Source organism: Salvelinus fontinalis, chromosome 20 (genome assembly GCF_029448725.1).
Source record: "Salvelinus fontinalis isolate EN_2023a chromosome 20, ASM2944872v1, whole genome shotgun sequence".
NCBI classification, from domain to species: Eukaryota; Metazoa; Chordata; class Actinopteri; order Salmoniformes; family Salmonidae; genus Salvelinus; species Salvelinus fontinalis.
The window spans coordinates 26,064,036-26,091,910 of NC_074684.1; the positions used below are offsets into that span (position 1 = coordinate 26,064,036).

A 27,875-nucleotide genomic window follows, 5' to 3' on the forward strand; every position below is an offset into this window, starting at 1 on the left:
TACTTCTTTCATGACCAGAGTTTTTTTCAACTTCATTTCTCACCTTTACTAATGCATTCAAAGTAGATCTACCTTTACAGAATCCAATTTGACATTGACTCAATAAACCTCTATGTTTCAGGAAACATGACAATCTATTGACTATCATCTTTTCCATCAGTTCACACTAGTTAGAGGTCAGTGCTATTGGTCTATAACTATCAGCACATGAAGGGTCCTGACCAGGCTTTACAAAAGGTAATATTACTCAATTTTTCCAACCAGAAGGTCTAAGGCCCTCACTCCAAATCTTCTTAAATAAGCCCAGGAAAACCTATTTGACCTCATCAGGTAGATGCTTAAACATCACAGCACAAATGATCATGACCTGGGGCTGTATATCCACAGCCTACTAAGGCTGAACGCATCTCATGTATGGTAAAAACAGCATCCAAGGAAGAGTCAACAGTATCCCTTTTCTTATACACATTAACATGAGCATTTAAAATCTCCCACCTGCGTTGCTTATATACTTCAGCCAAATTAACCCCACTATGTACCCTAGCAAATGTCTTTGCCAACAAGTCAGCTTTTTCTTTATCAGTTACGGACAATTTTTGACCCACAATCAAAACTGGAACTCGAGTGGGCTTGCTTCTTCCAGTCATCTTCTTCAACATAGACCCAGTTCAGTACCCCTGACGATTGTAGAGCAGAACTGTCTCCATGCATTTATCTTGACAGACTTAATGATCCTGCATTCTAAAGCGCTCTTCCTTTGGAAATCAACTAGATTCTCAGGAGTTATATTCCTACACAACACTCTGTAAGCCCTATTTCTTTATTGAATAGTCGCAGTGCACTCTTGTTAGGAATTTTATGAATAATGACTAAACAATTTCTACATTTTGATAAAACTATAACTAATTTAAACTCTAATCCTGTATTATTATATCTGATTAATAATGTTAATTCATAAGGAAGGGATTATGTAGTATGAACAAGGAGGAATTAAAACATAATAAACACCATTCCAACTTAGAGAAGTTTGTGCTGTGGGTTATAAAGTAAACAAAAAGGATGGTTAAACTATGGTTAAACTGACCCAACTTAGCCCTGAGGTGTTTAGATAAGGCAGTGAGTAACCTTTTAGGTCTTACATTATCTTGAGTTGTTTGCTAAAGTGGTAATAAATATAGTGAGCCTTCAGGAGAATAAATTATATTGTGTGTCATGTGTGTGCAACCTGTTTTATCTTGGTCAAGAGGAGGAGCTTTATTCTGTAACCAATGACGTCATATTTTGTTTATAAACTGTTGTTTATGGTTAAATGGGAGCGTGCTCCGAGAATAAATACTATTATCAAATTTTAATAAGACTGTACTCTGTCTATTTTATGTTAATAAGTATCTTACAAATTCTTAGAAATAGACAGATTGATTTTAATTAATGAGTACATAAAGGAATTATGAAATTCCTCTAACAACTCTTCAGTCCACAAAGGAACCACCTTCCCTTTCTCACCCACTTCACACATTGGTACATATAAATTTGCAGCACTCAAACTCAGAGGTCACAGAGGCAGCACATACAGCAACCGGCCTCTCTAAAGACAACTGTCCAACAGACTTTAAGCAATGATTACCAAACTCCCAGCCTGCTTTATGAAAGCCCCATCTTCTGAATGGTACTCTATCTGGAATAGTACATCACAGTTCATGGTACACGAAATCAAGAATGATCACTTCCAACAGTAGAATCATTCATTACATTCCATTCACACATAGATGTAATAGTTAGAAGCCATTGTGAGGTCCAGGCAGTATGTAACCCCTCTAACATCCCATCGTTAAGACATATTAATGCTCTTGTTTCCATCATATCTTCAACAATAGTACCATTAGCATCTACAGTGACTTGCAAAAGTATTCATCCCCTTTCGCATTTTTCCTATTTTATTACGTTACAACCTGTAATTTAAATGGATTTTGATTTGTATTTCATGTAATGGATATAGACAAAATAGTCCAAATTGGTGAAGTGAAAAAAATTAAATAAACTTGTTTCAAAACATTCTGAAAAAACCCACCCAGGAAAAGTGGTGGGTGCATATGTATTCACCTCCTAAATAAAATCTGGTGCAACAAATTACCTTCAGAAGTCACATAATTAGTTAAATAAAGTCCACCTGTGTGCAATCTTTTTTTAATTTGACCTTTATTTAACTAGGCAAGTCAGTTAAGAACAAATTCTTATTTTCAATGACGGCCTTGGAACAGTGGATTAACTGCCTGTTCAGGGGCAAAACGACAGATTTGTACCTTGTCAGCTCGGGGATTTGAACTTGCAACCTTTCAGTTACTAGTCCAACGCTCTAACCCAGGGGTGTCAAACTCATTCCACGGAGGGCCTAGTGTCTGCAGGTTTTTGGTTTTTCCTTTCAATAAAGCCCTAGACAACCAGGTGTGGGGAGTTCCTAACTAATTAGTGATGTTAATTCATCAATCAAGTACAAGGGAGGAGCGAAAACCCGCAGACACTCGGCCCCCCGTGGAATGAGTTTGACACCTGTGCTCTAACCACTAGGCTACCCTGCCGCCCCAATCTAAGTGTCACATGATCTGTCACATGATCTCACATATATATATATATATTATGTATATATACATAAACACACCTGTTCTGAAAGGCCCCAGAGTCTGCAACACCATGAAGACCAAGGAGCTCTCCAAACAGGTTAGGGACAAAGTTGTGGAGAAGTACAGATCAGGGTTGGGTTATAAAATCATATCTGAAGCTTTGAACATCCCACGGAGCACCATTAAATCCATTATTAAAAAATGGAAAGAATATGGCACCACAACAAACCTGCCAAGAGAGGGCCACCCACCAAAACTCACGGACCAGGCAAGGAGGGCATTAATCAGAGGCAACAAAGAGAACAAATATAACCCTGAAGGAGCTGCAAAGCTCCACAGCGGAGATTGGAGTATCTGTCCATAGGACCACTTTAAGCCATACACTCCACGGAGCTGGGCTGGGCTTTACGGAAGTGGCCAGAAAAAAGCCATTGCTTAAAGAAAAAAATAAGCAAACACTTTTGGTGTTCGTCAAAAAGCATGTGGGAGACACTGGTCAGATGAGACTAAACTGTAGCTTTTTGGCCATCAAGGATAACGCTATGTCTGGCACAAAGCCAACACCTCATCACCCCAAGAACACCATCCCCACAGTGAAGCATGGTGGTGGTGGCAGCATCATGCTGTGGGGATGTTTTTCATCGGAAGGGACTGGAAAACTTGTCAGAATTGAAGGAATGATGGATGGAGCTAAATACAGGAAAGTTCTTGAAGGAAACCCATTTCAGTCTTCCAGAGATTTGAGACTGGGACAGTCTCCCTAAGCATACTGCTAAAGCAACACGTGAGTGGTTTAAGGGGAAACATGTAAATGTCTTGGAATGGCCTAGTCAAAGCCCAGACCTCAATCCAATTGAGAATTTGTACACCAGCAAAACCCAGTTTTGCCTTTAAGAATGGGCAAAAATCCCAGTGGCAAGATGTGCCAAGCTTATAGAGACATACCCCAAGGGACTTGCAGCTGTAATTGCTGCAAAAGGTGCCTCTACAAAGTATTGACTTTGGGGGGGGGGGTGAATAGTTATGCATGTTCAAGTTCTGTTATTTGTCTTAATTGTTTATTTCACCCCAAAGAAATTGCATCTTCAAAGTGATAAGCATGTTTTGTGTAAATCAAATGATACAAACCCCCCCCCAAAATCTTACAACCTGAAATTTTAATTCCAGGTTGTAAGGCAACAAAATAGGAAAAATTCCAAGAGGGGTGAAGACTTTCGCAAGCCACTATGTGTGCTTCCCCATAAAATATTATGTGCATTAAAGTCGCCGCACCATATCCCTCTAGAGCCCAATTTCATCAACATCAAACATCGCTACAGATAATTTTTACAACCCTTGTCAAATAACTTTATATTACTACCTGCACTGTAGATTTCCACCATCACACATTCATATGGGACAGTAATATTACGATATACAAGACCTTCCCTTATGTACGTAGCACACCCGCCACCCTGTCCAGTTGATCTAGCAGATCTGATTGAACAATAACCCGGAATAAAATCAAGATGTGGTCTAAGCCATGTTTCTTGAACACATATCACATCAGGTTTGATCTCTAAATCTATTACATATTTGTTAAACTCCTGACCGTTAGCAATAAAACTTCTGGTATTCCACTGAAGGATAACAAAAACCATAATTCTATGGGCTCCTGAGTGGTGCATCAGTCTAAGGCACTGCATCCCAGTGCTAGAGGCGTAACTACAGACCCTGGTTCGATTCCAGGCTGTATCATAACCGACCGTGATTGGGAGTCCCATAGGGCGGCGCACGATTGGCCCAGCATCATCCGGGGTAGGCCGTCATTGTAATTAAGAATTTGTTCTTAACTGACTTGCCAGGTTAAATAAAAATGATCATACTTAGACATTCCATCATTAGTATTATTAGGAGTCAACATATCTACAATCATGGTGACAGTTACTTCTAAAAACTCTGTTGCTGCTTCCACAAAGATCTTCAACCAGGCAGTTGATCTTTCCACAAACGCAGTCAGGTTGATAACCTTTAAAATGAAGGCTATAAAGTCAATTTTATTAACTATTAAGGTGTCCTTTGAAACAACACATTTGTGAAAGCAAGATTTCTGAACAGGTCTCGTATCCGTGTCTGGACCAACATAGGCAACATTTCCTACAGTAGGTCCACTTATTCCAGGACTGACCCTATCATCTCCATCATTCTGCCTGGTTTAGATCTTATCCGTCGGAAAGATATCAGTTTGTCTCTGTGAATGGTTTGTCCTCTGACAAATCAACTGTAAATTTACGTGATCCTCAAGGTTCCGTTTTAGGACCACTATTGTTTTCACTATATACACTGCTCAAAAAAATAAAGGGAACACTTAAACAACACAATGTAACTCCAAGTCAATCACACTTCTGTGAAATCAAACTGTCCACTTAGGAAGCAACACTGACTGACAATAAATTTCACATGCTGTTGTGCAAATGGAATAGACAAAAGGTGGAAATTATAGGCAATTAGCAAGACACCCCCAATAAAGGAGTGATTCTGCAGGTGGTGACCACAGACCACTTCTCAGTTCCTATGCTTCCTGGCTGATGTTTTGGTCACTTTTGAATGCTGGCGGTGCTTTCACTCTAGTGGTAGCATGAGACGGAGTCTCTTTGTTTCTTGGGACCTAGAACAAGCATCTCTGTTTTGTCCGAGTTTAAAAGTAGAAAGTTTGCAGCCATCCACTTCCTTATGTCTGAAACACAGGCTTCCAGCGAGGGCAATTTTGGGGCTTCACCATGTTTCATTGAAATGTACAGCTGTGTGTCATCTGCATAGCAGTGAATGTTAACATTATGTTTTCGAATGACATCCCCAAGAGGTAAAATACACTGCTCAAAAAAATAAAGGGAACACTTAAACAACACAATGTAACTCCAAGTCAATCACATTTCTGTGAAATAAAACTGTCCACTGTTGAATCTGACAATTCATCTTGATGGCTGTACAGTCGTCTCAAATAAAACTGTGAAGGACCTTGGCTTGGTTACTCTGGACCCTGATCTCTCTTTTGACAAACATATCAAGACTATTTCAAGGACAGCTTTTTTCCATTTACGTAACATTGCAAAAATCTGAAATGTTCTGTCCAAAAATTATGCAGAAACATGTATCCATGCTTTTGTTACTTGTAGGTTAGATTACTGCAATGCTCTACTTTCCAGCTAAAGCACTAAATAAACTTCAGTTAGTGCTAAATACGGCTGCTAGAATCCTGACTAGAACCATAAAATTTGACCATATTACTCCAGTGCTAGCCTCTCTACACTGGATTCCTGTTAAGGCAAGGGCTGATTTCAAGGTTTTACTGCTAACCTACAAAGCATTACATGGGCTTGCTCCGATTTGGTCCTGCCGTACATACCTACACGTACGCGCTACGGTCACAAGACATAGGCCTCCTAATTGTCCCTAGAATTTCTAAGCAAAACAGCTGGAGGCAGGGCTTTCTCCTATAGAGCTCCATTTTTATGGAATGGTCTGCCTACCCATGTGAGAGATGCAGACTCGGTCTCAACCTTTAAGTCTTTATTGAAGACTCATCTCTTCAGTAGGTCCTATGATTGAGTGTAGTCTGGCCCAGGGGTTTGAAGGTGAACTGAAAGGCACTGGAGCAACGAACCACCCTTGCTGTCTCTGCCTGGCCGGTTCCCCTCTCTCTACTGGGATTCTCTGCCTCTAACCCTATTACAGGGGCTGAGTCACTGGCTTACTGGTGCTTTTCCATGCCGTCCCTAGGAGGGGTGCGTCACTTGAGTGGGTTGAGTCACTGACGTGGTCTTCCTGTCTGGGTTGGCACCCCCCTTGGGTTGTGCTGTGGCGGAGATCTTTGTGGGCTATACTCAGCCTTGTCTCAGGATGGTAAATTGGGGGTTGAAGATATTCCTCTAGTGGTGTGGGGGCTGTGCTTTGGCAAAGTGGGTGGGTTTATATCCTGCCTGTTTGGCCCTGTCCGGGGGCATCATCGGATGGGGCCACAGTGTCTCCTGACCCCTCCTGTCTCAGCCTCCAGTATTTATGCTGCAGTATTTTGTGTCTCGGGGTGCTAGGGTCAATCTGTTATATCTGGAGTACTTCTCCTGTCTTATCCGGTGTCCTGTGTGAATTTAAGTATGCTCTTTCTAATTCTCTCTTTCGGAGGACCTGAGCCGTAGGACCATGCCTCAGGACTACCTGGCATGATGACCCCTTGTTGTCCCCAGTCCACCTGGCCGTGCTGCTGCTCCAGTTTCAACTGTTCTGCCTGCGGCTATGGAACCCTGACCTGTTCACTGTGATAACTATTATTTGACCATGCTGGTCATTGATGATTTGAACATCTTGGCCATGTTCTGTTATAATCTCCACCGGCACAGCCAGAAGAGGACTGGCCACCCCTCATAGCCTGGTTCCTCTAGGTTTCGGCCTTTCTTGGGAGTTTTTCCTAGCCACCGTGCTTCTACACCTGCATTGCTTGCTGTTTGGGGTTTTAGGCAGGGTTTCTTTGAGATATCAGCTGATGTAAGAAGGGCTTTATAAATACATTTGATTTGAATTTGATTTGAATCCAATCTGCCCTGCATAAGATACATTATGAGTGATTTTATATCTTTGGGCCTCTCTGCACCCAGCATCCATCCATCCACCCCCTCCCCCATAATCTTGTTCCCCTCCACACTTGGCACATATTTTCTTCCCTTTGCAGAGCCGCTACAAGTCCCATTCTTTGGCATTTAAAACGCCTTAATGGAGGTCTGACAAACTCTCCAACAGGCAGAAATTACTCTAGATTGTTGTATAACCCTCCCGTTGTCTCGGCGGGTCAGAGCGACCCCGGGCAGTTCCGAGTTGATTGCCCGTGTCTGTGTGTGGGTCGGAGTGACCCCGGCAGCCTTAGCAAGGTGTATGTTGTAACCCTCCTGCCCCTGTGTGGGCGGGGTCATAGTGACGTCAGAGGGGTCAGAGTGACCCCGGCGGCGTTAGCAAGGTGTATGTTGTAACCCTCCTGCCCCTGCCCCTGTGTGGGCGGGGTCATAGTGACGTCAGAGGGGTCAGAGTGACCCTCGGCAGCGTCACCTGTCGCTTCCCCCGTGTCTGTGTGGGTCAGAGAGACCCCGGCAGGCCGGGGTCACAGTGACCCAACACCACCACCTGCTGGATACTAGTAAAAGGTCCTGCCCCAAAATTGACATTCTCAACATTCCGGGCAAGGGCCTGTGTCGAATACGGCGTGTCTGCCCCAAACGGGCCCTTGGGCCCCGTGTGAGTTTGGATATCGAATCTAAAAACGCCCCCTACAAACTACTTTCCCTTGGTTGTGGAAATTGTGCCTTTCGGGTATGGCTGTTGTTAGACAACCTTCCCCTTGCCTCGGCGGGACAGAGTGACCACCGGCCAGCGTTACGAGTCGATTCCCAGTGTCTGTGTGGGTTAGAGAGACCCCGGCAGCGTGTAGCAAGGTGTATGTTGTAACCCTCCTACCCCTGTCTGGGCCGGGTCACAGTGACCCGAGCCCTGTTGTAAGCCCTGCGTTATGAGTTGTTCCCCTCTGTTCCGGGGGCCTGGGGTCAGAGAGACCCCGGCGGCGTTAGCAAGGTGTATGTTGTAAACCCTCCCCTCCTACCCCTGTCTGAGCCGGGTCGGAGTGACCCGGGGCCTGTGTTAGGAGTTGTTCCCCTCTGTCTGGGCCGGGTCGGAGTGACCCCGGCAGGGACCAGTTGTCCCCACCAACTCTGTGCACGACCTCGGTGCTATCACGCGGGTAGGCCAGCCGAGCGTCCCGGATGGGACCGAAGGGGCCAAGGGGCCGAAGGGGCGAAGGGGCGAAGGGCCGAAGGGCCGAAGGAGCAGGCAGGGCCGACCACGCGCCTCGTCCATTCGCGTGCCTCGTCCCATTCACGTGGCCACCGTAAGCAGGGCGTAGAGAGGCTACTAATATTGTCAGGAAGAAGAAGAAGAAGAAGAAGAAGAGGACGACGACGAGGACGACGACGAGGAGGAATACGACCCCGCCGAGCGTGAGCCCTCCGCCTACGACAGTAAGCAGGGCGTAGAGAGCCTACTAATATTGTCAGGAAGAAGAAGAAGAGGAAGAAGAACAACAAGAACAACAACAACAACAACAACAACAAGAAGAACAAGATGAGGACGATGATGAGGACGACGACGACGAGGACGACGACGACGAGGAATACGACCCCGCCGAGCGTGTTGCCTCCGCCTACGACGCCTCGCAGTCCCGGTTTCAGCGCGGCTCAGGTCCTGGAACAGATATCCTCCAGCGTCGACCAAGAAGACGAAGAAGACTACTGCGATTCCGAAGAGGAGGACGTTTCGGAAGATGAAGACGGTGAGGAATACAACCCCGAGCGCGACGCGGACGACTACGGAGACGACTCGGCCTCGCGGTCGAGCTCCTCTTCGGAGGAAGAGCCGGAGGAAGAGCCGGAGGAAGAGCCGGAGGGAGACGCGGCCGCTGCCCGAGAGGAGCGAGACAGAGAGCCAGACAGAGCCAGAGAGCCAGAGCGAGAAAGGGAGACGTTGCTGTCGAAAAACGGCAAAATCAAATGGTCCTCCGCGGCCTATCGCGGCCCGGACCGACCCCGCGCCATCCGCCCGCCCTGCCCCGCCGTGACGCCGGGCCCCACGGCCTACGCCGCGTCGCGAGCGCTCGACATCGAGTCCGCCTTCCGGCTGTTTGTCACACCGGCGATAGAAAGGATCATCGTGGACATGACCAATCTGCAGGGGGTGAGAAAATACGGCGACGGCTGGCGACCCATGGACTCCACCGACCTGCGCGCCTACGTAGGGCTGCTGATCCTAGCCGGCGTCTACAGGTCCCGAGGCGAGGCCGCGGCCAGCCTGTGGGACGCCGAGAGCGGCAGGACCGTGTTCCGCGCCACCATGCCGCTCAAGGCGTTTCACAAGTACTCGAGGCTGCTGCGATTCGACGACCGCCAGTCGAGACCCGCGAGACTCGCCACCGACAGACTGGCGGCCGTGAGAGAGGTGTGGGACCTGTGGGAGGAGCGGCTGCAGGCCCTCTACAACCCGGGGCCCGAAGTGACGGTGGACGAACAACTGGTCCCGTTCAGAGGTACCGTCTATGCATCTGTGTACGTACGCGTAGCGTAGAGAGCACGGGCAGTCTATGTATCTGTGCATAGAGAGCGGTAGCAGTCTATGTATCTGTGTTTGTACGCGTGGCGTAGAGAGCACGGGCAGTCTATGTATCTGTGCATACAGAGCGGTAGCAGTCAATGTATCTGTGTATGTACGTGTAGCGTAGAGAGCACGGGCAGTAGTAGCACGGGCAGCGGTAGCAATCGGCAGTAGTAGCAATGGGCAGCAGTAGCAATGGGCAGTGGCACGGGCGGCGGCGTCGGCGGCTGCGTGTAACGTAAACGCAGTGCGCCCCGATGGTGAGCCAGTAACTCATGACGCTGCTAATCTCCTGCAAATCTCCTCTCCCTCTCCTCTCCCTCTCCTCTCCCTCTCCTCTCCCTCCCCTCTCCCTCGCCTCAAGGACGCTGCCCTTTCCGACAGTACATTCCCAGCAAGCCGGCCAAATACGGCATCAAGTCGTGGGTGGCCTGCGACGCCAAGTCCAGCTACGCTTGGAAGATGCAAGTGTACACCGGCAAGGCGGCCGGCGGATGCCCCGAGAAGAACCAGGGCGCGCGCGTCGTCCTCGATCTGACCGAGGGACTGCCGGCCGGTCACAACGTCACGTGTGACAATTTCTTCACCTCCTACGAACTCGGGCAGCGGCTCCTCGAGAGGAACCTCACCATGGTGGGCACGGTGCGAAAGAACAAGCCCGAGCTCCCTCCCGCGCTGCTCCAGTCCAAGGGCAGACAGGTCTCGTCCTCCAGGTTCGCCTTCACGCCCACCGCCACTCTAGTGTCCTACCTGGCAAAGAGAAATAAGAACGTGCTGCTTCTGAGCACGCGGCACGCGGAGCCCGACGTCAGCGATCGCCGAGACCGGAAGCCGGCCCTCATCCTAGACTACAACTGCAACAAGGGCGGCGTGGACAACCTAGACAAGGTGGTCGGGACCTACAGCTGCAGACGGATGACCGCCCGCTGGCCCCTGGTCATCTTCCACAACATCCTCGACGTGTCCTCCTACAACGCCTTTGTCATATGGCGAGAGATCAACCCCGACTGGATGCCCGGGAAGCGGAACAAGAGGAGGGTGTTCCTGGAGCAGCTCGGAAAGGCGCTCGTGAAGCCCTTGATCCAAAGAAGGCAGCGTCTCCCCCGCACCGAAGCCGCGTCCGCACTTGTCAAAGTCATACGGGGCGAGCGTGTATCCGCCGAGGCTCGTCCGCAGGCCCGCGAGCGAGCCGCCGGCCCGGCCGCCGCCGCCGCCCCGGCCGCCCCGCTGGGGGCGAGTAAGAGGAAGAGGTGTCAGGTCTGCCCACCCAAGAAGGACGCCAAGACACACACAGCGTGCTGCAGGTGTAAGAAATACATCTGCAAAGGCTGTTCACACCCATACTGTCACACTTGTGCCCACTGGGCCTTTAGCCAAGACGGGACAGAGTGACCCGGGGGGGGACACTGTGTGCTAGGCATAATAGAAGGACAACGGGAGGGTTATGTAACAACAACCATACCCAAAAGGCACAATATCCACAACCAAGGGAAGGTAGTGCAGGAGGGGGGGGGCGTTTTTAGAATCAATACCCAAACTCACACGGGGCCCAAGGGCAGTACGGGGGACAGCCTGTCACTTCGCACACAGGGCCCTTGGCCGTAATGTTGAATCTGTGAGTGTCCACCACAACCTCTCAGTTATCCAAAACTTTATGTTGTATCCTGTCTGTGGAATTTGGAGGCTGTGACAATAGATCCAGCTTTCAGTAGTGTAGCAAACCACGTATCAGTTATCCAACACTTGATGTTCTAGCCAACGCACTAATACAGGGAAGTACTTATAAGTCAGTTTGGGTTGTTACAAGAGTTTACATTTATCAACACTGGGGAAGAGGTATCAGCTATAACAAGTAGGACTATTATGGGTAACCTGTTCATCTTCGTTGCAACAATCCACTTGTCTCTATGTATGCATCTGTACGAAAAACACAGTGTAATCAGTGATGGACCTGTGCTTGAAGAAGACTACCTGGGTGTGGATGGGGGACTTGACCTTGACGGAGAATATCGTGGTATGGATGGGGGACCTGAGTTCTGAATCTGACACTGCTCCAAGAAAGTATGGGGGAGATGTAATTATCCTAACAGTTGAAATGTTATATTGTATTCATTTGGTACTATGGTGATGTGGACCTCTTTTATCAATAAAGTACAGTTGGTAACACTTGACAGTTGCTTGTCTGAGCATACTTTATTTTTTACTTGCATTCAACAGCATTATAAACTATAACAAGGCTACCCAAGCCCTCACAGTGAGCAAGCCTGGAAGCCTTCTAGGCTCCTGCGGCTTCTGTCAAGCTCTGTGTGTTTGATGAGGCTTTCCTTAGGCCCGCCCTATCATGACTCAGTCAGCAAGCATGGAAGCCTTATAGGCTCCTGTGGCTTCTGTTAAGCTTTGTGTGATTGATGACGCTTTCCTTAGGCCCGCCCTATTATGACTCAGTCAGCAAGCATGGAAGCCTTATAGGCTCCTGTGGCTTCTGTTAAGCTCTGTGTGATTGATGACGCTTTCCTTAGGCCCGCCCTATTATGACTCAGTCTGCAGAACTGTGGGTCTTTGACAATAGGGGCCAAAGCGATATATTAATGACCATACTGACGTCTCTCAGGAAGCAGAACAGAGTGTATAATGGCACATGGGAAATCAGAGTCTTTCTATACACTCAGATATTGTAATACAGCAAAGGAGAATGACAGTAGCGACGACTCGGACATTGACTTTGTTAGTGGCAGCACATGCAGAGAGCTGCAGTTCAACCCTGTTACAGTTGAAGATGCCCAGCTGCTGTGCACTAGGCTGAAGGTGCAGTGCAAGAAGAGGTCTCTCAGTCATACTGCGTCTGGTGTGTTAGGTGCTCCGTGTAAGAATGTGAAAATAAAAGGTGACGGAAATTGTTTCTTCAGAGCGGTCAGTGAAGCACTGTGTGGTACAGAGGAGTACCATGAGCCAATTCGAAATGCGGTGGTGCAGCAGCTACAGAGCAAACAACATATGTATAGGACCATCCTGAGAGTGTGTTACCGTTCAGTGTCAGAGTACATTACGGAGTCCAACATGAATTGTTTAGGTAGTTGGGCGACCGAAGTGGAGATTCAAGCAGCTGCAGACATGTTGGGGGTAAGCATATATACATACTATACCAACCGTTGGATTGAATACAGATCTAATGGTTTAGAGGTGTCTAAGCAGGGCATATATTTGGAGAATAGTAGGAACCATTACGAGACAGTCGTTTGTGTCAAGAGGCCTCAGACTCAGTCTTGTTACGGTTACTGCCAGGGTTATGAGATTGGGAACAGCCATATACCACAAGCAGTTAGGTCCTCAGGCTCCAAATCATCTGATTCCGAAAGCAGTTCGGGAGCGGACATGGCAGGTGACTACGAGGATTGGATGTGTGATGATTATCAGGACAATTGTCAAGAGGACTATACCCATAACCGAGATACTCCCGGTGCTGACATGGAGGATACCAGAGACCAAGAGGCTGAAACCAGTCCCCGTTCAACCGATAGTCTTGTGGACTACGACATTTACGATTCCGAGGAGTCAGACTACGAGGTCCACACCCAAGACGTCGACAGTGAACAGCTCTACAGTGAACAGGTTGACGACGAAGAGGTGGTCTACTGTGAAGAGGTCTATGGTGAAGAGGTTGACACCGGCACTGTCGTGGAATGTGAAGAAGTCGATGATGACGAGGTGGTGGACTGTGACGACGTGTACGATGAAGAGGTTTACGACGACGAGGTGGTGGACTGTGAAGACGTGTACGATGAAGAGGTTGACGATGGCGAGGTGGTGGACAGCAACGAAGACTACAGCGAAGAGGGTGGCGAGTTACAGGTTTACTGTGAAGATGGTCACGACTCGATTCCAGCTGTGGAAGATTCGAGAAAGCAACATTCGATGGAAAGCATGCTTAGTTGGTCTATACTGAACACATCATGGCATTCCTTCCTAGAATGGCTGGGGGAGCGCTGGTGGGGATCAGTCTCTAAAGAGCAGATTATCACATTCATGGATACATCTAACAGTCGCAAAGGGGACATTGTCGTCGCAGCACACTTCGGTGGCATGCAAGGAGGAGTGTGTTCGATTATGGTGAAGACACAGGATTCAGTCATGACCTTTACTGTTGTTATTAGTCGAGGCAGGTACATCTGTACCGATATGGTACAAGGTCTATTTTCAACTCCTATTGACATTATGAAAGTTCTGGTGCGTAAACTGGGAGAAGGACACTTGCTACGTAGACCCAGGTGGATGGCTCATGACCCCAAATACTTTGCTATGACACAAATTGTGGACGAGCTGCGTTATATTGTAAAGCTGATAAAAGGCTCATGGTGGGGAGCTGCATTCCTCAGTTTGGAAATGTCCCCACCACATGGTAAAGTGATAGAGCTTCTACGAATGAGGACAAACAAGCACACCAACCCAGCTGCCGCAATCCATTATATGAATGAGGACAGTTTGGGATACCTGTTTGATATTGTAACTGCCAAGGGAAAGAGATTCAAGGTGACGTTTGATAACTTGGGGTTTACGATTGGGACAGGTGTACACTTTCCATATATCACATCTATTCTTTCCCGCATCTGCTGCCTTGAAGATGCAACCTTTGTTGCCCGACCAAAGAACCACATCTTTGGGGATGAAGGCCTGCAACGTCACCCAGGTGTCACAGATGCCAGACACAATGTCTAGAGTAGGAAAGATATAGGTGGAGAGCATATGTAATCACTGTCATATCGCTTGGTAAATGTGCCATTACAAAGTGCTTGTGGTGTATTATTCAATGTCCATATCCTTCTGTGAATAAAGACAATAATATCCTGAGCAAGAATACCAGGTCACATTTATATACAGAGTACATAACATCTACATACATCCATACCAAAAGTAGGACATAGTGGCAGCTCAAAAATGAATAAAATGGGTTCAGTGTAGTTAGATCTCAACACATTGCAACCTAGTCATCTCCATCATCATAATCTCCATCCGCATCAGCTCCATCCTCATCATCGGCCATATACTTGAGCGAAAGAGACATAACCACATTACCAACAAGTCATACACACAAGCAAAAGTGTCATCACAGTATACACTACCATATCTACCATTTCATCTTCTGCATTGTTCAACTGGGGAAGAGGAGGTAATGCTAGGTGAGGTTGAGGCCGGTTGACGACTTCTGGGGGCAACAGTGGAGGAGCTTGTTCCAAGACAAGGTTCCTAGGTCCCTCATCGTCAGACGATAGTATGTAATCACTCTCCTGAATGTGTATTAAAGACATGGGAAATGTATCACTTATACATGGTATACTTTACAACAGTGAATGAAAGGACATCAAACCGAGTACCTACAGAACGGGTCAGGATTATGGTAGATACCTGTGGAATAGAGACGAGTGTTAGAATCAGTACAAGTTAAATGCCTGTGATGAGTATGGTCTATGAAAGAGGTGTCTATAGAGTATGATATAACATGCGTCTCTCCTACCAGGCTCAGCTCGCTATTGTCAGTTTCTATACCACTCTCCTCTGACATGATTAGAGGTCGGAAATGCACAATTGCCTGAGGTAAGGAGATATAGGTCCATGATTAGCTGTTAAATGCGACAGTTGCAGTAGGTGTCACAGTTAAACACCTTTTCATGAGTGGGTTAAGTTACGGGTTAGGTGTGGTTGTACAGAGGTGAAAGCTGTTCGTAAGGCTGCATGTGATCATAATCATGATGAGCAACTAGCCACGTCTCTAGCAACAACAGTTAGAAAACATAAGGCCCTTTCCTGGGGTTGGTGAGAGTGTGCGGCTTTGGGGTATGGTTCCACTTTTCCTACTATTTACAATGGCTGAATCACAAGAACTATGATACCAATTACATACACATAGCAAAATAGGTAAGTGGTTGGAAGATGGCCTATATGGGGAGAAGACAATTCGACTCACTCCGTGTCGCTAAGCAAAGGAAATATGGCAACTGGCCTCTATTGAACAGATCCTGGCTTCCACTGGTAGAATGGCTGGGTGAGAGGTGGTGGGGCTCCGTCTCTAAAGAGCAGCTAATGTCATCCCTAAATAGACCCGAAGTTACTGTAGGAGCTATTGCCATCACGGCCTACTTTGGTGACATGCAGGGAGGAGTGTGTTCCTGTATGGTGAAGAGCACTGACAATACTCTCATCCCATTTGATATACACGTCACCCAAGGCTATTACAAATGCACTGAGTTCCTAGACTGGGACAGAGGTGACCCTGTTCAGCTAATAACCGATGTGCTTAAAGCAGTCCCAAGCGGTTACTTGATGGCTAGACCAAGAGACATACCTGATGAACAGAACAATTGGTCTGGCAAATGTGTAGTGGAAGGGATGCGTGAAATGATACAGCTACTAGAGGGTGCATGGTGGGGACATTCGACGGGCAGTTCCCCAATGTCATCAAATCACATTGAAGTTATACAGGACCTAAAAAAGATGGAAGATGAATACCCCAAGCCAGCTGCAGCGATCTGTTACATGGATGAAGAGGAATATGGATACCTCTTCGAAATTGTAACAGCAAAAGGACAACCATACAAGGTCACGTTTGATAAGTCTGGGTTTGTGCTTGATACAGATATACACTTTAACTCAATGACAAGTTTGCTGGACCATATGACAACGGTTGTAAAGGTTTCCTTTGTACCAAGACCCCTTTCTACAACACAGGACCTGTGCATGAGCAAGATGGATGTAACAGGAGGGAGAAGGAGGGGACCAGTGGAGTCAAGTGGAGGCCTACCCAGTCTCAAACGTTCCATACAGACTAGCCCGTATGACCAGAGGTATAGGCCATGACCATTGTATTACTGTACATCTCAATTAATATTTGTGACAGTATATGTGTCAATGTAATATACATTACATATCATTGTTTTGACATGCAATCAATAAAGTGTATCACCAGTCATGTCAGAGCCTTGTTCTTTTTATTCACATACATTACAAAGAGCAGTACCGTTGCAACTACACATGTTTCACAAAGTCATTATAGCTGGGCTATCCACCCGGTACTGCTTCATCCAACCGTGTCTGTGCTATCCAAAAGGGCTCCATTCATGCCACAATGCCTTGGTTATTCATCCTTGGCCTGTTACTCAACCACTTGCGTGCATCCAACCTTGTCTCTAAATCCACACATTATCTATTCATCCAAGCTAAGGTGTTTAGCTACTCATCTACCACTCATCATACAGTGGCTGTTGTGTCCACACAGGCTTACTTTCTCCAGCCCTGTCTTGTGTATCTCCCCACCACCTGGGCAAGTCTCTACTTGTTTATCCAGCCCTTGGGCACTCGTCCAACTGTTTCTGTCCTGTCCACACAGGCTTACTTTCTCCAGCCCTGTCTTGTGTATCTCCCCACCACCTGGGCAAGTCTCTACTTGTTTATCCAGACCTTGGGCACTCGTCCAACTGTTTCTGTGCTGTCCACACAGGCTTACTTTCTCCATCCCTGTCTGTTTATCTTCCCGTCACCTAGGTAACAGCTCTACTTGTTTATCCAGCCCTGGGCACTCATCCAACCTTGTCTGTGATGTCCACACAGGCTCATCCAACCTTGTCTGTGCTGTCCACACATGCTCATCCAACCTTGTCTGTGCTGTCCACACCGGCTTACTTTCTCCATCCCTGTCTGTTTATCTTCCCGTCACCTGGGCACTCATCCAACCTTGTCTATGCTGTCCACACAGCCTCATCCAACCCTGTCTATGCTGTACACACAGGCTTACTTTCTCCAGCCCTGTCTGTTTATCTTCCCTTCACCTAGGCAACGGCTCTATTTGTTTATCCAGCTCTGGGCACTCGTCCAACTGTTTCTGTGCTGTCCACACAGGCTTACTTTCTCCATCCCTGTCTGTTTATCTTTCCATCACCTGGGCACTCATCCAACCTTGTCTGTGATGTCCACACAGGCTCATCCAACCTTGTCTGTGCTGTCCACACATGCTCATCCAACCTTGTCTGTGCTGTCCACACAAGCTTACTTTCTCCATCCCTGTCTGTTTATCTTCCCGTCACCTGGGCACTCATCCAACCTTGTCTATGCTGTCCACACAGCCTCATCCAACCCTGTCTATGCTGTACACACAGGCTTACTTTCTCCAGCCCTGTCTGTTTATCTTCCCTTCACCTAGGCAACGGCTCTATTTGTTTATCCAGCTCTGGGCACTCGTCCAACTGTTTCTGTGCTGTCCAACTCTCTGTGTTTACCCAACCGAGCATTACAGGGAGGCAGTTAAATAGCAAGGTCTGTTCTTAGGATCTGTTAACAGTTTGCCTCTCTCAGCACTGGGGAAGAAATATCAAGTGTGCATTCGAAATGACTGGGATGGAAGTGACCTATGGAAACTGGCCTCTATTGGACAGATCATGGCTTTCATTTGTAGAGTCACTGGGTGACCACTGGTGGGGTTCCGTATCTGAGGAACAAATGATATCTTTCCTCAATAGACCCGAGGTGAAGGTGGGAGCTTTTGCCATAGCGGACTACCGTGGAGCGGAGCCCGGAGGAGTGTGTTCATGTATGATGAAGACAGGGGATTGTGACATTATCTCATTCACCATATATGTCACTGGAGGCCGTTACAAATGCACCGACTTCCTAGAGTGGGAATACAGTCAACCAGCAAAAATTATAGAAGACATGATTGCAAATTACCCAGGAGGGTACCTGATGGCTAGACCTAGAGCCATACCTGGTGGTCAAAGCAAGGGGACTTGCATACGTGTAGTGGAAGAGATGCATACTATGATACAGTTACTAAAGAGTGCATGGTGGGGACTGTCTCTTGGGCAGTCGCCAAATGGTAGGTCCCCAGGGTCAAGTGAGCACACTGCCTTGTTAAACAGTCTAAAGAGTATGCAAAGTGAAAACTTCAACCCTGCTGCTGCAGTATGTTACATGGATGAACATCGCTCTGGATACCTCTTTGACATTGTAACAGGGAAAGGAAAGGTATACAAAATCATGTTCCATGGGTCTGGCTTTCGATGTGGGACCAATCTACACTTCTACACCATAGGAGAGTTGATTGACTACATGAGAGGGGCTAGGAATGTAACTTTTGTGCCACGACCTTCCCCCTAATGTGAGGGGAGACAATGACAAGGATGGAGTAGGATCGAAGGACACAAGAGGGTTCGATATTCTCAGCACAAGGCTATGGATATGAATAGTGAACTCTTTTCATAACATACTCTGTAAGATATTATACAATGTTACAGCTAGAGTGTACTTTTTCTTGAAATGAATAAACCAAATCAATGGTGTCTTTTGCCTTTATTCAATATATTTGTGAAACATTACTGTATAACATAGTCCTCCTGCACATATCACGCAATTGTTGTTAACCCATACATGTTGCCCCATAGTAAAAGTTATACCAATCCCTTAAAGACATATGGTTATTCAACATAAACTTCAACTGGGTTCTCCTGATCAACACCTCGGTGCTTAACTGTGTGACAGTAGAAAGACTGTCAATGTCTTCTTCCTCACATCCCTCTGCAAGCCTCAGCCCATGGATGAGTTTGGTGTATATGTCCCAGAGTGTTGTTCCATAGAGTATGGTGATTGAGAGATGCCCAGTGATTTCACCTATGTTTTCAGAGGGGCTCTGGATCAAGACTTTGATGTGAGGCCTATTTTCGTCTACAATGGCAATGTTGTCCGCGTACTCGCTCATGGTCTGGTACAGTGCGGAGACGTATTTCATCACAGCATATGGGATGACAATACCCCCACCATACATGTGTCTAGGAGGGAAAGATGTACAGTCGAGGTCTTGGAAGGCTCGCGGGGTTGCCATTGCCATCTCCTGAGTGACTCTGTGGAGAATTCCAAGGTCGTCGAGGGAGACAGATCGCCAAAGAGCTAGGACATTTCTGAGAGCATCATAGTCCTTGTCAGTGCCGAGTTGATGGGAAGGTACGCACACGTAGCTGTCTGCACACTGGGGGAAAGAAAAGGATGCTATTCCACTGGGTCCCCTGGTAATGCTGACAAAGCCTTTCGCCGAACACAGGCCGCATATGAATTGAAACTCCCCTCGGGGAGAAGCGACCAGAACGTCTAAAGCTCCTTTCGCTCTGTCCGAGGCCCAGAGACTGTTTGACATCATGAAGGCTAAGACATTGATGAGAGCCTGCCTGTTGTCGTCATCATAGACAGATAGGGTTCGATTGAAAGGCACTGTGTCCGTGCCAGCTATCTTGATACAGGAGCCACCGTTAATGTCAACGTTCCACTGGGATGAAAGTTTAGATGGATCATTAGTCAGGATCCTTGTCTTGTTGTCATTGAGGACAGTGAACTTGACTGGTATTTTGTCCAAGGTGCCTTGCTTGTATGCGGTAACTGTCATGTTGTCAATGACGAACAGAGTGCTGCAGTCTCCAAAGGGTATGAGCCCTTGCAAGTCAATCTTGAACATGGTAGGCTGATGTGCTTCACTGACCTTGTTCATTGTATGGGTGAACACATACTCCTTCTGACTGAAAGACATCTTTACCCGTGCTTGGGATGCTAAAGGTATACTATCACCGGTCTGTACTCAATGCATGTATACGAAATGGTATATACAGTGCTTTTCGTCTCGATCACGAGAGCCACCGTCTTTCATTGACACACCGTCCTATCCTTCTCTTCTTGTCTTCACCGTAGACACGCTGGATAAGCCTGTGACCGGGGATATTGTTGGTGAACAGGTCCTTGTAGAAGTTTTTACAACCGGTGCAATGATACGTAACCACCCTGCAGTCAGAGGGAGGACGTCTCCTCTTTCCGAGCGTGGCCCGGACAGGGGTGATCCATTTTTTCTCCTTAAAGGTCTCGATCCAGGTTCTCATGACTTTTGCGTCGGCGCAACAGTACGGCATGATGCAAAGAACAGATTCTGGGTACATAACGGGCCCAGAGCTGAACGCGTCAGGGGTCTGTATCTGCAACATGAGTACAGTCTGATACAGAAGGCCTGCCAGGTCAACTAGAGTCCTCTCGCACAGCTCGCTTCTCACTATGGAAAGCCTACCAGTAGTAGAGTAGGTGATCCCAGCGTCTTGCAACATGACAATCGGCAACGAAAGCAAGATGGAGGCGTCAGAGCAAGAGTCGTTGTCGACAAGGGACAGTATGCCTTCCGATATGGCTTCCGTGAGCCTTTTCCCGAGCGAGGCGCTTAGGTTCCTGTAGACATCACGGGGCTGTAGGGACATGTCCTTGGTGATCACATTGCTGCAGACCTCGAGTTTCTCACCGGGCAGACGCGCCACAGTTTCCCTGTTGATCCTTAGGTGCTCCAACTCACTACTACCGCAGACGGGTATCATGTGTTCAGGGCAGTTGTTCATTACCGCGTTGAAAGCCGTGGTTGCCCTCTTCAACCTCTGTCTGACTGAGGAGATTGAGGTGAGCAAGTGCTCTTTGCAATCATCCAGGCTGTGGGAGCCAAGGGCAGAACTGTACATGTAGCGGGGTAAGCAGTAGTCTATAATGCAGTGAGCTAAAAGCTTTCCAGAGCGGTTCACCAAGGTAGAGTCAGCATAGTGAGCTATCAGCACCCTGGAGTTGGCGAAACATTTGTTGAAAGGCTGGTAGGGGTGTGAAATGATCTCTGTGTAAGACGAGGAATCGATTGGCGTTAGGGTTCTGGGGGCCGGGGTGTGATGCTCCTCCGTGTTGTCATCTCTAACGGGTTTGGACCCGTGTTCATTATCACCGTCAGACACCACGCTTGTGTCGGAACGCTTGGCCTCGCATATGAGCGATCCACCGAACATGGCCGTGATACACCCTGTGTTAGCCTGGAGGTTCAAGGGGTATCTGTAGAAGGCTGCTTCGCAAGGGTTACACTTGTGATACTCGGGGCATTCGACTGGCTTGACAGAGAGTCCTGTAATGTGCTGTAGCCACGTCTTCACAGTTTCTAGGTAGGTCGTTTTAACACTGGAGTTGGCTACCTGCAAGCGATCCAGTGTTTGTTGACTAAAGTGCTTGTTCTTTGATGATTTGATGAGACTGCTCCAAGGAAAGAACCCTGCTGCCATCTTGGACGCGATGAGTTGCGATGCTTTGCACGCTAACAGGTCTCTGAGGATGGCTTCCTTGCGCGAGAACATGTGGTTCATGCAGTATTTCCAGTCCTTGTACAGCGTTCTCACTGTGATGGTGTCGCTCGACGCAGACTCGTAGCCCTGTACGGGAACCAGTGTCGTAGAGACCGCAGAGAACCCAGAGTCCAGCTTCAACGTTATAACATCGTCCACTCGGTAAGAGGTGAGGAAGGACCTAGCTCGATGTAAGTCTAACCACTGCCCGTGATCGTCCAGGATCGGTTCCCTCTCCAGGTATAAGATTACATCTCCAGCCTTGAGCTGGTGCCAGGGAGAGGTTGAAAAGCAGGATAACACGTCAGTCTCCAGTTTGACACAGTCTCCCCTCATGACGCAGGATATGAAGGTGTCCGTCACGGCAGAATCACAAGGGGAGCGCATACTTTTGAAGGCCGACAGCCCCCTGACCTTTACGGAGATCGAAGACAGATCACCCTTGTCGTCTAGGTTGTGACTGAGAGCCACGTAGGTCTTCTTAGCTACGTGACAGTAGACCGAGCAACTGTTTTCATACTCCAGCTTGACTCTCCTGTCTTTAACGAAGGGCCCTGTGACATCCGCAACTTCTTCGGACCCAGGGACTCTTGCCACAAAGACGGGATATCCTTCCTTGGTGAATGTTCCTTTCGGGTCTCTGGCTACATTTCGGTGTGTGTTACCTCTGCCTATCACGTACATCCTCTCGAGAGTGTCCTCAACCAAGGCAGTGTGCACGTAGTCCAGAAAGGCAGGCACCTGGGAGCCAGCCCTCTTAAACATGTCACCCACAGCCTTCCGGCCATCACAGGCAAAGCTCTCGAGGAGTTTGATGTCAGTGTCCCCGGACCGGGGCGTATCTGTTCTGTGCACGACTACATCAGACACGTCCCTTTCGGGGATGTCCCGGGGACCGTATCCGACTGAGACCATGACACTGTCAGTGTCTCCGTAGACAACAGGGCAGCTGTGCTGGTAGAACGTAGACACACAGTTGTTTACAACGGCAATCTGTTGCCTGCCGTGGCCAGATATGAGAGGCCCGCAGGGACGAGGAGCCGTTCCGTAGAAGGAGTTGGCTAGGACTTTACACTCTCCCTCCTGTAGCTTGTAGTAGACCCGCTCGGCCTCGCTGATGTCAGGGTTCTTGAGTTTCCTCTTGAACTCAGCTCGCTGGTTGAGATAGTACTCTACCGAGGAAGAGAATATGCCCGGGGCACGGATGAAGCAGCCTTGGGTCTGGTCGTACTTGAGAATGAGCGATGCGTACTGAAACCCCTCAGCCTCCCAGTTGTAACACACCCAACCCGATAGATCGTGGGGAAAGTCAACGGGAGGCCAGGGGATGGTGGTCTCAGGTGAGATGTTGAGAGCGCACATGATCGAGGGGTACATACTGGAGAAGTCAAAGGACAGCTCCAGACCCATGCCGGGCCCCGAGTAGTGTAGGCCAGTGAGTGGGTCACACACAGATCCTCCCTTCCACATGTCACTGTCACCATTGTCTGAGGCGAGATTAGGATCCCATCGCAGTCGGCTGTTCAGTTCCATGCCCAGGGGTCCCGCTTTCACTCTGAGGGTATCGAGTGTAAACTTGAGCTGGGGGATCTGAACCGAGTGAATGCTCTGCACAAAGCCGCAAAAGTTATCCCCTCTCCCGTGTACCACCACGTCTATATTGAGAGTGGCCCTACATCGATGAAACAGAGTTGATACTGGGTTGAGAACTTTAGCCAGCCTGGCGCACAGCTGTGAGTCGACCAAGTTGTAGACGAGCACGGCAAATAGACTCCTACCTCCGAGTCTGATCATCTCGTCCATGCTAGAGTAACCCACGTCCGCTAGCTTGCAAAGCTTTCTGGTGTCCTTTGGAACCTTTCTGTGTAGCTTCCTGACCTTGGAGATGACAAAGGGTGCCACGTCGTTCAACTTCATGCTGGTACACGCAAACTTTATATCTCTGGTCCCCGCCATCCTGTACAGATCTATGATGTTCATACCGCAGCTGTTCATCTTGAAGTGGCCCAGCTTGGCCTTGTCTTTGTTGAACGTTTGGATGTGCACAGATATCAGTTGGAGCTTGTACTCGGTCAAGGTTCCGTTGAGCAACACAGAGCCTACGCTCTTCAGCATCTCCTTGTACATATCAAGGTAACGTACGTTTTCAAACTGGAAGAACGGTACCATGTCATGGGCCAGGGCCTTGGTGACAAAGAGGCCGTACCAGGCTCGCAATAGCGAGGCTCCTCGTTCCTGGGTAACGGCGTCTCGGAACTTGGTGTAATTCGATTGAGTGTAAAAATGCACACGCTGCTCGATCACTCTCACATCGAATTCGGCGTTGAACACGTACAGCAGTTCTATGCCGTACTTGTACAGCAGTTGGATCATCTTCTCCAGGACTGCGAGTTCTCCGGAGCACGGGTAAAACATAATCCTTCTGACATCGTCTATACCGGCACCCCTGGCTAGTTCGTGGTCAGCCTCTGGTTGGTGGTTGTGTGTTACCTTACATTTGTTATAGACAACTATCAGCTTCTTCCTGTGGTGGTCAGGTGAAGTCTTGGGTATGTGGGAGTTGAGGATCACGAGAGAGATGCAGGTTATCTCGTGCTGCTGACCTGGCATGTCAGGAGATAGAGTAGGGATAGAGACGTGCTTACTATGTTTTGGCAATTGTGACCTGCCAGTGTCTAGCATGTGAACCAGCTTAGTCCTGTACTCTGTCATGCCCTCGACCGTACGCTCAGTGCAGTAGGGGAACCTGTAGGCGAATGAGTCGCATCTTAGGGACATGTCTCGGTATGATTTGTCAAACACTGTCTCAATGTCCAGACACGCTGCCTTGTAGAAATAGGCCACGTGTTTACTGTCAAAGAGCTTAGTCTCAGCCTCAGACAGGTCGTGATCATAGATGAGTTCGGATACTGAGAGCACCTGGTTCAGCTTGTTTGCAGACATGAAATAGACCCTACCGAACATGACATTGGAGCACAAGGCAGGCGTGTTACCGTCTCGAGCAATGTAGTAGCCCTTGTCGGGGCAAAAGTCTCCGAAGGTGAGTGCTCCCCTTACAGATTCTACATACCTTTTGGCCAAGGATATACATTTAAGCGGGAAAACGAGAGCATTTACTTTCCGCTTAATGTCATCATGGAGAACGTGGACGTTCACTGGCTCAGCAGCAAAGTGTTTAGACCAATTTCTACCAACCAGCTCCCAGGTCTCTTCCTCGCCATCCTGATCGCGACCCAAGTCTAGGTCATAACCCACAACAGGAGCTATACCAGTGACTTTGAAGTGTACCGTAGTGTAGATTTTGATATCTCGAGCCTGCACCACCAACCCTCTGCATAACAGCGCCTCCTCCTGTCTGTTAAAGAGGACAGACTTGATCATCACCCCTACCAGATTAGGTTCAAGGTCAGGGTTTACAACTCTACGCTCGGGGTAGATGTCAGGAAAGTAATCCACGAAAGGCACGGCTTTGTTCATGATTGTTACTCAAGAGACCTAGGGGACTTTATTTTACAGAGTGTAGTCACATATTTTCGTAGAACTACTGTTCAGTGACAACCTGAAACCCTTTGTATGGTATCAAGCATCCAACTGATGCTAAGATATCAAATGTTGAACTAAGGAGCATATGGAGAGCAAAGGATGAAAGATCTTAATCGAAACCAAGTACAGACCTACACAACCAGGGCTGAATTATCCGTTCAGGGCTGAATTACCCATTTGTGACCAAGTCTGAGGTACCCGACCACGGCTGGCTCATCACAACAGAGCTGAGTTATCCATTTGCGACCAAGTCTGAGGTACCCGACCACGGCTGGCTCATCACAACAGAGCTGAGTTATCCATTTGCGACCAAGTCTGAGGTGCCCGATCACGGCTGGCTCATCCGAGCAGAGCTGAGTTATCCATTTGTGACCAAGTCTGAGGTGCCCGACCACGGCTGGCTCATCCGAGCAGAGCTGAGTTATCCATTTGCGACCAAGTCTGAGGTGCCCGACCACGGCTGGCTCATCCGAGCAGAGCTGAATTATCCATTTGTGACTAAGTCTGAGGTGCCCGACCACGGCTGGCTCATCCGAGCAGAGCTGAATTATCCATTTGTGACTAAGTCTGAGGTGCCCGACCACGGCTGGCTCATCCGAGCAGAGCTGAATTATCCATTTGTGACTAAGTCTGAGGTGCCCGACCACGGCTGGCTCATCCGAGCAGAGCTGAATTATCTGTCTCCAGTCACATGCTCATCTATCCGAACACGGCTGACTTATCCAAATACGAGACACTGACTTCTCTGTTCAGAGCTGAAGTGTCCGATCCAGTCACGTGCTCATGTATCCGAACACGGCTGACTTATCCAAATACGAGACACTGACTTCTCTGTTCAGAGCTGAAGTGTCCGGTTCAGTCACGAGCTCATCTATCCAAACACGGCTGACTTATCTAACTCAGACAAACTGACTTCACTGTTCAGAGCTGAAGTACCCTGTCAAGGACATGAGGTTTAGTGTAACATGTATGCCAAGGAGTTAGGAAGTAGGCTCTAGGGCTCTCAATTGTGTTAGACCAGAGAAGACAACACTATCAAAGCATGGCCACTAAGAAAAATACAACGGTGTCAACCTATTGTAATGTTTTGCCTCACAGACAAGCAAATACAGCTGTGTTAGAAACAGTGAACGTGCCTTCCAATAGGAGAGCCTTCTTCTTAGCGGTTGACAATGACATACTACACGATAGGATATCAGATGAGCTGTCTTTCGGAGCGTTGTCACCAAAGGACAGAGCTACTTTCCAATTTCTCCTTTACCTGACATATTGCTGCAAAGGCGAGGTTCTCCAAGTGACTCTGGAGAACACAGATTTCTGCAGTATGTCACCACCTATCAGAGAGGATTTTGCTCAGGGGCGCCTATTCTGTTTTATCCTAGACATGAGTAACGAGGAGCCATGTGAAACAAATACGCCGTCGTCTAGCCTCGGTGTACAGTCCCAGTTAAGCACACTGGCCGCCTCTGGTGATACGGATGGGGATGTGTCCAGTACCCAGTTGCTCAGACTCATGAACATGAGTGTGAACATGGATGTGTTCAGAGGAGATGGCGCCAGGTCTGACACCAATTACGACACGTCCCCACATCAAGCAACTGACAATGAGATGACAGAAGCCTTTGAGGAGGCGTTCAACGCTTTCATGCGACTGCAATTGGTTAGGAAAAGGGCATCATCCGTCAACAATGCTATGATAGTGATGAGAGACAGCAAGGGAGAGCTAGGCTCCATGTTCGACTGGGTGGATATCCGCAGTGATACACTGAATGCTACCAAGGTGGATAGGAAGAAGGTGAAGGAACTCCAGGGTTCCATGTACACCCCAGCCTGTCAGTCAGGGAGGCAGGTGGTTTCCTTACCGGAGTCTATAATGGACCTAAATCTCAATGTTCTGGAGACCTCCATAGGGAGGATCACAGACAGTACAAGCAAAGGTGAATCCAAGAACCTGTTCCTAGCAATCATGTCTAAGCTGACGTGCGTGCAATGGCTGAACCAGAAGGTTGTTGAAACGTGCTACAACTCGACCATTCCAGAGGATGTGAGATTTGTGGAAAGACTGAAACGTTTCACGGTCGATCTCAACAGGTCCTCTGGAGGCATGGAGGTTGACATCAGAGGTCTCTTGGTATTCAGGTACTCTGTGGAGAAACTCATTGACAGGGAGAACCCGGACCTATTTCTCAACTCTCTGATCCACAGGCACATGCCCGTCACCAAGAGCCGCATTGCCAGGGTATTACGTGATGTAAAGAGTAGACGCAGAACTAAAGCTATCGCGTCTTTGCTGAGGAAAGGACAGTGTTATTGCAAGACGAGGCTCACCAAGGACCACATTGGAGCGTGTAGCGGAGAGTGTCAGACCTCATATTCTTGCTTCTACAACGCC

General features: G+C 48.1%; 1 protein-coding gene across 1 annotated transcript in view; it reads right to left on the reverse strand.

Annotated features, from left to right (window-relative positions):
- Positions 1–27,875, reverse strand: part of LOC129817582 (cilia- and flagella-associated protein 206-like) — a 41,354-nt gene that overhangs the window by 7,388 nt on the left and 6,091 nt on the right. The window lies entirely within an intron of this gene.